Below are 12,424 nucleotides of genomic sequence, written 5' to 3' on the forward strand. Positions count from 1 at the left end.
CTGAAATAAAATAAACAATTAGGTCATTTCCAATGTCAGGCTGGATCTGTAGCACTATTTGGCATATCCCATAATAAAAAAAGTATGTTTATTTGCTGGCTAGCTTGTAAAGTGGTGAATTAAAGTAGCCTATCTTTTTTATGTTTAGCCAACTAATTTAGCTAGCTAGCTAGCTGGCTTACAAACGTGCTCTAAATTCGAATAACTTTTACAACTTTATTTATCTAGCCTATAATTTATCATATGACTTTGGCTTTATATATTTGAATTAAATAATCAACTTCGCTTACCTTAATACATTGAAAAAGAACGTACTTATTGGTAGACTGCTTGCATGTCGCTTCTACCACTGACCTTTTGCGTCATCATGCTGGAATGGATTGGCAGTTTTATTAAATTATCCAAAAGGTTCTATATAGAACCCCCCTTTTTTATTTAAGACTATGTTTTTATTAAACACATTATTTCCTCTTGCTAGCATTTAGTTTGCAACAGGTTTGTATGAACCTTGCTGTTTGCCACTCAGACCTCTGCAACAATGTTGCAAAATATGAATTAGATCTTCCGCTTACCATAGAGAGCTAAAGGTGTCTGACGTCAGCTAGCCATTCTTCTTACCAGCTAGCCATTCTTCTTACCAGCTAGCCATTCTTCTTACCAGCCAGCCATTCTTCTTACCAGCTAGCCATTCTTCTTACCAGCTAGCCATTCTTCTTACCAGCCAGCCATTCTTCTTACCAGCTAGCCATTCTTCTTACCAGCTAGCCATTCTTCTTACCAGCCAGCCATTATTCTTACCAGCTAGCCATTCTTCTTACCAGCCAGCCATTCTTCTTACCAGCCAGCCATTCTTCTTACCAGCCAGCCATTCTTCTTACCAGCCAGCCATTCTTCTTACCAGCCAGCCATTCTTCTTACCAGCCAGCCATTCTTCTTACCAGCTAGCCATTCTTCTTACCAGCTAGCCATTATTCTTACCAGCTAGCCATTATTCTTACCAGCCAGCCATTCTTCTTACCAGCCAGCCATTCTTCTTACCAGCCAGCCATTCTTCTTACCAGCTAGCCATTCTTCTTACCGGACCAAATCACGCAACATCATTCATATGGATATAAATGTGGAAAAGAACTGAAACAAATGAAAAGGAAATGTTAACTGTCATCTCCAATCTACCTCATTCCCAAACTGTATTAATTTATTTATCTTGCACCTTTGCACCCCAGTATCTCTACTTGTACATTCATCTTCTGCACATCTACCATTCCAGTGTTTAATTGCTATATTGTAATTACTTCACCACCATGGCCTATTTATTGCCTTACCTCTCTTATCCTACCTCATTTACACATGTTGTATATAGATTTTTCTACTGTATTATTGACTATGTTTGTTTATTCCATGAGTAACTCAGTGTTGTTGTATGTGTCGAACTGCTTTGCTTTATCTTGGCCAGGTCGCAGTTGTAAATGAGAACTTGTTCTCAACTAGCCTACCTGGTTAAATAAAGGTGTTCTCAACTAGCCTACCTGGTTAAATAAAGGTGTTCTCAACTAGCCTACCTGGTTAAATAAAGGTGAATAAATAAATAAAATAAAAATGATGTGACTGGATTACCATTAAACTCTGGGGTAGGAATAGAACCCTCTAGTTTATTTGCCTTCAATGGGTATATATATATAAGACCTTTTTTTTGTAAATGGTTCTTTAATCTCGTCCAAAGAACCAATAGGTTCTATATAGAACACCAAAGAAGCATTTTTTGTAAGTGTATGTCATATTGATGCTGCTTACATACTGTGCTGTCTGCTTGTTAGCATTCGCCAGCCGTTGTGTGGCCATACTGCTGTCAGAGGGACTCAATCTTGTCCTAGTACACACTAATCAATAACACGATCACACTATGCCTGTGTTAACATACGGAGTCCAATTCTGATCTTTTTTTCCACAATTATGGTCAAAAAAGCTGATCTGATTGGTCAAAAGTGAGAAAAATAAATATCACAATTGGGCTGCCTGTGTAAACGCAGCCTTTACAGCACCGTAGCAAAACACTACTGTGTTATGTGCTGATTGGGTAATGTACAGCAGTACATCATCTATTCACTTCAGCCTGCAGTAGGTCTAGTTCTACAGACAGGCCGTTCTGGTGAAAGCTATGATGTGGCCAAAGCCAGGTCAATATGCTGCTGTGTGGTTCAGTCGGTAAGAGCATGACGCTCGCCAGGGTCACGGGATCGATTATCGGGTGTTCATAGAAATCCCCCAAAATATACCAGTCCGTTTTTTAATTTTATGACGACAGATATTCTCTTCCTGGGGTCCGACACGAAAGACAAAAAACAGTGTGTCTTTGTGCTGCCACCTGCTCCATACTCATGAAAATAACGTGCATCAATAATAACCAATGCATCAACACGTCCTATCTTTGTTCCTGTGTGCGTCAGCGTAGAAGGTACTCTGTGCTACATGGACCATCGGTACATCAGTTCCTAATGGCGATATGACGTGATGTCTGTTTTTAGCTGATGCTGTGTGAGCAGATCATCTGCTCTGATAATAGACGGCTTTATGTAACTGTCAGGTCCCATCCAATACTTCCTAAACTACGTGGTCGTCATGGAGACGGTGGAATGGGAAGAACGGGTCATATTCTAAGATGGAACTTGTTCTGTTCTTATTCAGTCTACACTGTTGATGTTCCATTTGAACAGCTGTAATCTGAACCATTGCACATTACACACTAGCAGCAGCTGCCACTTCTCCCTCTCTCTCTCTCTCTCTCTCTCTCTTTGTCTCTAACACTCTCCTACCATTAATGCCAAGATAATGGAATTCATTGCCCTTGACAATCAACCGTTTTCTGTCATGGGTGATGTTGGCTTTCTCGACTGGTTGAGCACCGGTACACACTAACGTTACCAAGTGCGCTATTTTTTCAGATGTTGTCCTACCGGAGTTACACAGTAATAGCGTCACTGCTATTAGCTTCACGACATACTATGGCACCCCGTTTGGGTCTTTGCGTGTCAAAAAAAGATACAAACACCGGCCACGAACGATGTGCTTACAATACCGCTTTGGTAATAAAGCATGACTTGTTCGACCGCAACTTCTGGGGTAGCTAGCTTTAGCTTAATACCTAGCTAGCACCAATACAACCAGCCTTTTCATTATTCTTAGCAATGATTTAGGAATCATTGTGAGTAAGTATTAGCTAGGTAGCCACTTGTTGTTCGCCTATTGAAATTGAACTTCAGTTCATGAAAATAAATAGCTAGCTGGCTACTTAATCCTGTTGCCCAAAGCTAACGTTATAAGCAGCCAGCTAGCTTCATCTGGCTAGTGAGGCTCGACTTGACTGAATTATGTGTTGTGAAGCTAGCCACAATAAGGATTTGGCACAATAGTGAAATGTGTGGTTTGCCTTCAAAATAAAAGTACTTATTTGAAAGTGATGCAGAAGGTTACAGTTGGTGGAATCATACCCAATATATTTTTTCCTAACGTCCTCCTCAGAATTTTCAGACTCCGAAGCATCCACACAGTATTGTTTTTCCTCAGGAATAGTGTTCAATACACAATTTAATTATTATGTGACGTGCAGTCATATCCAGGTCCTGATTGGTCAACAAGCTTATTTGACACAGAAAGACCCAAACGGCATTCCATATAAATCCTGGTTGAGAATGAAACGAATGAACAAATTAACAACGAAACAGCACAGCAAGTAAGTGAAAGAAAAAGGTTTTGATTATGTTTTACTCAGTTTTACTGAGACACTGTGGCCCCATCCGATGATACCCCCAGACAGGGCCAAACAGGCAGGATATAACCCCACCCACTTTGCCAAAGCACAGCCCCCACACCACTAGAGGGTAATCTTCAACCACCAACTTACCATCCTGAGACAAGGCTGAGTATAGCCCATAAAGATCTCTGCCACGGCACAACCAGAGGGGGGCGCCAACCCAGACAGGAAGACCACGTCGGTGACTCAATCCACTCAAGTGACGCACCCCTCCTAGGGACGGCATGGAAGAGCATCAGAAAGCCAGCGACTCAGCCCCTGTAATAGGGTTAGAGGTAGAGAATCCCAGTGGAGAGAGGGGAACCGGCCAGGCAGAGACAGCAAGAGCGGGGACTGTAGTTACGCCTCTTGCACTGAGATGCAGTGCCTTAGACCGCTGCATCCATGTGTGTGTGTTAACGATTTAACTCTAATAGAATGCTTAAAAGGCTGCCAAAATGTTAAATATCGGTTATCGGTATCTTTTTTTTTAATGCATACTGCATTCCGATTTAGGTGCTTGTCAATGTCAAAATCTGCCATTTTCAACCCGTATAGGGGATGACAGGGCCTGTGAGTGGAAAGGGAAAGGGTCTGATGTTTATTTTATAGCAGCTCTCAGCCATCTGGGTTGGCAGCAATACACTCACTGAAACTCTACTTCTCATTACTGCCTCATACAGACAGTTTTGTATTGTGATGCCTTACTTTACAGGAGGCTCGAGAGAGAGAGAGGAGCCTTGGCAACTGTAGATTGTGAAGATGCAGTCCTTCTTCATTGAAAACAAACAAGAGTTAAAGACTATTCCTATAGTGAAAAGCCAACAAGGCAGAGCTCCAGACTGATTTGGTCAAACAGTAAAGTACATTATCCCCATGATTCGTGTAATGAAAGTGTTTGCTCCGTCTCTGTTTCTCTGGGCCTTGCTGCTGTGAGACACTCTCTCGCTCCTTTCCAGTGGAAAAAAAAAATGCTTGGGGAGAATGAATAGTGTTCTGATTGAATTACATTTTAAAATCCAATTGCTGGGAAATCACTGCTATCCTGTTGTAACAGATGGAACTGGGATGTCCTCAGCTTTCTGTAGGTATAATGTTTTGTTCTCAACTCTCAATTATGAGCTCAATAGCAACTATTTAAAAAATATAACTGATATGGCTTTGAGATACAGAACGAGCGAAATGCTCATTGGCCATTGTGAGTCCATAGACCTCATTGGACGGTAGGCTTCAACTGCAACTTCTTTTTTTTTGGGACAATAAATGTGCTGTTAGATTAATACATGGCTACTATGAGTGGGTATAATCAATTCACATTCTATTTGTCACGTGCTTCGTAAACAACAGGTGTAGACTAACAGTGAAATGCTTACTTCTAAGCCCTTGTCACACCCTGACCTTAGAGAGACGTTTTATTTCTCTATTTGGTTTGGTCAGGGTGTGATGTGGGGTGGGCATTCTATGTTTTGTATTTCTGTGTGTTTGGCCGAGTGTGGTTCCCAATCAGAGTCAGCTGTCTATCGTTGACTCTGATTGGGAATCATACTTAGGCAGCCTGTTTTGCCACCTTAGTTGTGGGTAGTTGTCTGTGTTAGTGGCCTGTATAGCCCTAGTAAGCGTCACGGTCGTTTTTGGTGTTTCTTGGTTTTGTTGGCAACATTCTTAATAAAGGAAAATGTACGCTCACCACGCTGCACCTTGGTCCGGTCATTTCCACCCTGACGACGAGCGTGACAGCCCTTCCTAACAACACGGAGAGAAAGAAAATATAGAAAGAATAGAAAAATAATAACACAAGGAAAAAATACACAATGAGTAAAAAATAACTTGTGCGGCAGGGTACATCATGTTAGGAGGTATCCAGAGTATCATATCGCCATACTGTCCTCTCACCCCTAGAGTTATAATATTACTGGTGTAGTACACAAGTGGGTGCCAAAAAGCAACAAAAAAAACATTGGGCGTCTATTACCAGAATGCTAACAAAATGAGCACAAGTAATAGCGAATTTAAATGGAGGCTGCTAGCTAAATATGCTAAAATAAACTAATTGCATAGACAAGCTCATAAAGTTATACATATAAGGTAGACGCTACCGAATGTCATTTCACAAGTGAATGTGAACGAGAGTCTCTCCAGCAGCATGTCTGCAGTCCGTGTCTGTGTGGAGTCCTGGGCCCGTTATCTAAAATGATATCTAAAATTATTCGTATTTTTATTTCTTCCCGGCGTCAGACACATTTTGTGCTTTAGTTGTACTTCTAAACTCAGATGAGAATTCACGAACGGGGTAGTTTCTTTCCTCTGGTGCTTTTGTCGGTGTCGCCAGCCTATTTTTCTCTGGTAAAACGCAAGATGAACTTTAAAGCGAAATATTAGGAAATGTAGCTGGCTACATCCTTTCTATGATTGGCCGAAACATAGTTTATTGCAAAAAATACCTTGTTCATTTACTTGTGTGGCTGCCAGCCAAATATTTATACTATTGTACTTTACATAGATGAGAAGAATGTGGGCGTGGCCAAATGCCAGGATGCAATTTTTCGTATTTATAATAAAATAATAATAATAATTATTGTATATCATTATTATTATTGTATATCATTATTATTATTGTATATCATTATTATTATTGTATATCATTATTATTATTGTATATCATTATTATTATTGTATATTATTATTATTATTGTATATCATTATTATTATTGTATATCATTATTATTATTGTATATCATTATTATTATTGTATATCATTATTATTATTGTATATCATTATTATTATTGTATATCATTATTATTATTATTATTATTGTATATCATTATTATTATTATTGTATATCATTATTATTATTGTATATCATTATTATTATTGTATATCATTATTATTATTGTATATCATTATTATTATTGTATATCATTATTATTATTGTATATCATTATTATTATTGTATATCATTATTATTATTGTATATCATTATTATTATTGTATATCATTATTATTATTATTATTATTGTATATCATTATTATTATTGTATATCATTATTATTATTGTATATCATTATTATTATTGTATATCATTATTATTATTGTAGGCCTATTTATTCGCGATCCTTCTCATTTATTAGGTTTCCCAAGTGGCGCTGTGGTCTAAGGCACCGCATCTCACTGCTTGAGGTGTCACTACAGACCCTGGTTTGATTCCAGGCTGTATCACAACCGGCCGTGATTGGGAGTCCCATATGGCGGTGCACAATTGGCCTAGTGTCGTCCGGGTTAGGTTTTGGTCGGGGTAAGCTGTCATTTTAACAGACTTGCCTAGTTAAATAATGGTATATATATATATATAATAATCCAACCCAGTTGTTTAAATATGGAAAACGTGTTTTGTTTCATTCTGTTGATACATTTTCATTGGCTAAATTAAGTTCGGGCTCTGGCTGGGCCACTCAAGGACATTCAGAGACTTGTCCCAAACTTGCCAGGACTTGCCACTCCTGCGTTGTCTTGGCTGTGTGCTTAGGGTTGTTGTCCTGTTGGAAGGTGAACCTTTGCCCCAGTCTGAGGTCCTGAGTGCTCTGGAGCAGGTTTTCATCAACGATCTCTGTACTTTGATCCATTCATCTTTCCCTCGATCCTGTCTAGTCTCTCAGTCCCTGCCGCTGATAAAACATTTCCACAGTATGATGCTGCCACCACCATGCTTTACTGTAGGGATGGTGTCCAGACGTGAAGCTTGGCATTCAGGCCAAAGAGTTCAATCTTGGTTTCATCATACCAGAGAATCTTGTTTTTCATGGTCTGAGAGTCTTTACGTGCCTTTTGGCAAACTCCAAGTGGGCTGTCATGTGCCTTTTACTGAGGAGTGACTTCCGTCTGACCACTCTACCATAAAGGCCTGATTGGTGGAGTGCTGCAGAGATGGTTGTCCTTCTGGAAGGTTCTCCCATCTCCACAGAGGAACTCTGGAGCTCTGTCAGAGTGACCATCGGGTTCTTGGTCACCTCTTTTATCAAGGCCTTTCTCCTCTGATTGCTAGGAAGAGTCTTGGTGGTTCCAAACTTCTTCCATTTAAGAATGATGGAGGCCACTGTGTTCTTGGGGACCTTCAATGCTGCAGAAATGTTTTGGTACCCTTCCTCAGATCTATGCCTCGTCACAATCCTGTCTCAGAGCTCTACTGACAATTTCTTCAACCTCATGGCTTGGTTTTTGCTCTGATATGCCCTGTCAATTGTAGGACCTTAAATAAACAGGTGTGTGCCTTTCCAAATCATGTAAAATCAATTGAATTTACCATAGTTCGACTCCAATCAAGTTGTAGAAACATCTCAAGGATGATCAATGGAAACAGGATGCACCTGAGCTTAATTTCGAGTCTCATAGCAAAAGGTCTGAATACTTGTGTAAATAAGGTATTTCTGTTGTTTTTAAAAAAACATGTTTTATACATTTAGCTTTGTCATTATGGGGTATTGTGTGTAGATTGAGGTGGATTGTAGAGTAAAGCTGTAACTTAAATGTGGAAGAAGTCTTTCCAAACGCACTGTGTGTTATTACATAACTAAATTATGTATCTGTGTTTGTGTGTTCACGCCAACTCAAAGTACACACACTCACCATGCACCACGCATACACATACTACACTTAACAAATTCAATGCAATCAGTAGTATAGTATTGTTGATTTAAAAATCCTGAGTGAAAGCTTATCTCCAGTGAACAGCAGAGGGCACCGTTGCAGAGGCTAACCGGTCTAACTGGTCAAACTGGGCTAACTGGGCGAACTGGGCCAACTGAGCTCTGCTTGGAGAGGGGGAACAAAGACAGTCCCGCTGCAGTCAGTCAGCCATACCAGTCTGTCAGCCATACCAGTCAGTCAGCCCCATACCAGTCAGTCAGCCCCATACCAGTCTGTCAGCCATACCAGTCAGTCATCCATACCAGTCAGTCAGCCATACCAGTCAGTCAGCCATACCAGTCTGTCAGCCAAACCAGTCTGTCAGCCATACCAGTCAGTCATCCATACCAGTCAGTCAGCCCCATACCAGTCAGTCAGCCCCATACCAGTCAGTCAGCCCCATACCAGTCTGTCAGCCATACCAGTCAGTCAGCCATACCAGTCAGTCAGCCATACCAGTCAGTCAGCCATACCAGTCTGTCAGCCAAACCAGTCTGTCAGCCATACCAGTCAGTCATCCATACCAGTCAGTCAGCCATACCAGTCTGTCAGCCAAACCAGTCTGTCAGCCATACCAGTCAGTCATCCATACCAGTCAGTCAGCCCCATACCAGTCAGTCAGCCCCATACCAGTCAGTCAGCCATACCAGTCAGTCAGCCCCATACCAGTCAGTCAGCCCCATACCAGTCAGTCAGCCCCATACCAGTCAGTCAGCCCCATACCAGTCAGTCAGCCATACCAGTCAGTCAGCCAAACCAGTCAGTCAGCCATACCAGTCAGTCAGCCAAACCAGTCAGTCAGCCATACCAGTCAGTCAGCCATACCAGTCAGTCAGCCATACCAGTCTGTAAGCCAAACTAGTCAGTCAGCCAAACCAGTCAGTCCTCCTCCTTCTCCTCCTCTTGCACCACCTCCTTCTCCTCCTCTTCTGCCTCATCCTACTTCCCATCCTCCTATTTCTAAATCTCTTCTGCCTCCTCCCTCTTGTCCTCCTCTTCTTCCTCCTCCTTGTCTTGTTCTTCCTCCCCTTCCTCGGCTCCCCCCTCCTCTTTCTCCTCTTCCTCCTCCTCTTGCTCCTCCTCTTATTCATCTTCCTGCTCCTCCTCTTATTCATCTTCCTGCTCCTCCTCTTATTCATCTTCCTGCTCCTCCTCTTATTCATCTTCCTGCTCCTCCTCTTAGTCATCTTCCTGCTCCTCCTCTTCCTCAGCTTCCTCACCTTCGCCCTCCTCCTCTTCTACCTCTTCCCCATCCTCCTCTTCCTCCTTCTCCTCCTCTTATTCATCTTCCTGCTCCTCCTCTTATTCATTTTCCCGCTCCTCTTATTCATCTTCCTGCTCCTCCTCTTATTCATCTTCCTGCTCCTCCTCTTATTCATCTTCCTGCTCCTCCTCTTCCTCAGCTTCCCGCTCCTCCTCTTATTCATCTTCCTGCTTCCTCCCTCTTCCTCTTCTACCTCTTCCCCATCCTCCTCTTCCTCTTCTCCTCCTCTTATTCATCTTCCTGCTCCTCCTCTTATTCATTTTCTCCTCTTATTCATCTTCCTGCTCCTCCTCTTATTCATCTTCCTGCTCCTCCTCTTATTCATCTTCCTGCTCCTCCTCTTCCTCAGCTTCCCGCTCCTCCTCTTATTCATCTTCCTGCTCCTCCTCTTCCTCACCTCCTCTTATTCATCTTCCTGCTCCTCCTCTTATTCATCTTCCTGCTCCTCCTCTTATTCATCTTCCTGCTCCTCCTCTTCCTCAGCTTCCTCACCTTCGCCCTCCTCCTCTTCTACCTCTTCCCCATCCTCCTCTTCCTCCTTCTCATCTTCTCCCTTTCCATCCCCCTCCTCTTCTTCTACCTCCCCCCACCCTCTTCTTTCTCCTCTTCCCCCTCCTCTTCCTCCTCTTCCCCTTCCTCCTTCTCCTCTTCCCCCTCCTTCTCCTTAGCACGTAATCAAGCCTCTGATTAGTGGAATCAGGTGTGTAGTGCTAGGACAAAAAACAAAATGTGCAGGACCAGGATTAAGAAACACTGATATATGTAATCTCTGAGGTGAATGTGGACTACTCCAATACAAACAGAGAACGAGAGAGAGAGAGAGAGAGAGAGAGAGGAGGAAGGACAAGAGAGAGAGAGAGAGAGAGGAAGACAAGAGAGAGAGGAGGAAGGACAAGAGGAGGAGGACAAGAGAGAGAGAGAGAGAGAGAGAGAGAGAGGAAGGACAAGAGAGAGAGAGAGAGAGAGAGAGAGAGAGAGGAAGAGACAGAGAGGGGAGGGGAGGAGGGAAGGGTTGAGAGAGAGAGAGAGAGAGAAATAGAAAGAGAAACAGAGAGAGAGAGAGAGAGAGAGAGAGAGAGAGAGAGAGAGAGAGAGAGAGAGAGAGAGAAGGAGAAGAGAGAGAGAGAGAGAGAGAGAGAGAGAGAGAGAGAGAGAGAGAGAGAGAGAGAGAGAGAGAGAGAGAGAGAGAGAGAGAGAGAGAGAGAGAGAGGAGGAAGGACAAGAGAGAGAGAGAGACAGAGAGAGAGAGAGAGAGAGAGAGAGAGAGAGAGAGAGAGACAGAGAGGACAGAGAGAGAGAGAGAGAGAGAGACAGAAGGGACAGAGAGAGAGAGAGAGAGAGAGATAGAGACAGAGACAGAGAGAGAGAGACAGAGAGAGACAGAGACAGAAGACAGAGAGAGACAGAGAGAGAGACAGAGAGAGAGAGAGACACAGAGAGAGAGAGAGAGAGAGAGAGAGAGAGAGAGAGAGAGAGAGAGAGAGAGAGAGAGAGAGAGAGAGAGAGAGAGAGTAGGTAGGACGAGAGAGAGAGGAGGAAGGACAAGAGAGAGGGAGGACATTTAATGATTATAACATCAGTCACCACAGTGCTGATGACACATTCCTTGTGGTTGTTCTGGCCCAGTGACAGGTTTAGTAAGGTTAAATAGTCAGTGTTAATAACGAGTAAGGTGACAGGTTTAGTAAGGTTAAATAGTCAGTGTTAATAACGAGTAAGGTGACAGGCTTAGTAAGGTTAAATAGTCAGTGTTAATAACGAGTAAGGTGACAGGCTTAGTAAGGTTAAATAGTCAGTGTTAATAACGAGTAAGGTGACAGGTTTAGTAAGGTTAAATAGTCAGTGTTAATAACGAGTAAGGTGACAGGCTTAGTAAGGTTAAATAGTCAGTGTTAATAACGAGTAAGGTGACAGGCTTAGTAAGGTTAAATAGTCAGTGTTAATAACGAGTAAGGTGACAGGTTTAGTAAGGTTAAATAGTCAGTGTTAATAACGAGTAAGGTGACAGGTTTAGTAAGGTTAAATAGTCAGTGTTAATAACGAGTAAGGTGACAGGCTTAGTAAGGTTAAATAGTCAGTGTTAATAACGAGTAAGGTGACAGGCTTAGTAAGGTTAAATAGTCAGTGTTAATAACGAGTAAGGTGACAGGCTTAGTAAGGTTAAATAGTCAGTGTTAATAACGAGTAAGGTGACAGGCTTAGTAAGGTTAAATAGTCAGTGTTAATAACGAGTAAGGTGACAGGCTTAGTAAGGTTAAATAGTCAGTGTTAATAACGAGTAAGGTGACAGGCTTAGTAAGGTTAAATAGTCAGTGTTAATAACGAGTAAGGTGACAGGCTTAGTAAGGTTAAATAGTCAGTGTTAATAACGAGTAAGGTGACAGGCTTAGTAAGGTTAAATAGTCAGTGTTAATAACGAGTAAGGTGACAGGCTTAGTAAGGTTAAATAGTCAGTGTTAATAACGAGTAAGGTGACAGGCTTAGTAAGGTTAAATAGTCAGTGTTAATAACGAGTAAGGTGACAGGCTTAGTAAGGTTAAATAGTCAGTGTTAATAACGAGTAAGGTGACAGGTTTAGTAAGGTTAAATAGTCAGTGTTAATAACGAGTAAGGTGACAGGCTTAGTAAGGTTAAATAGTCAGTGTTAATAACGAGTAAGGTGACAGGCTTAGTAAGGTTAAATAGTCAGTGT

This window comes from Oncorhynchus keta, chromosome 6 (genome assembly GCF_023373465.1).
Source record: "Oncorhynchus keta strain PuntledgeMale-10-30-2019 chromosome 6, Oket_V2, whole genome shotgun sequence".
Classification (NCBI taxonomy): Eukaryota; Metazoa; Chordata; class Actinopteri; order Salmoniformes; family Salmonidae; genus Oncorhynchus; species Oncorhynchus keta.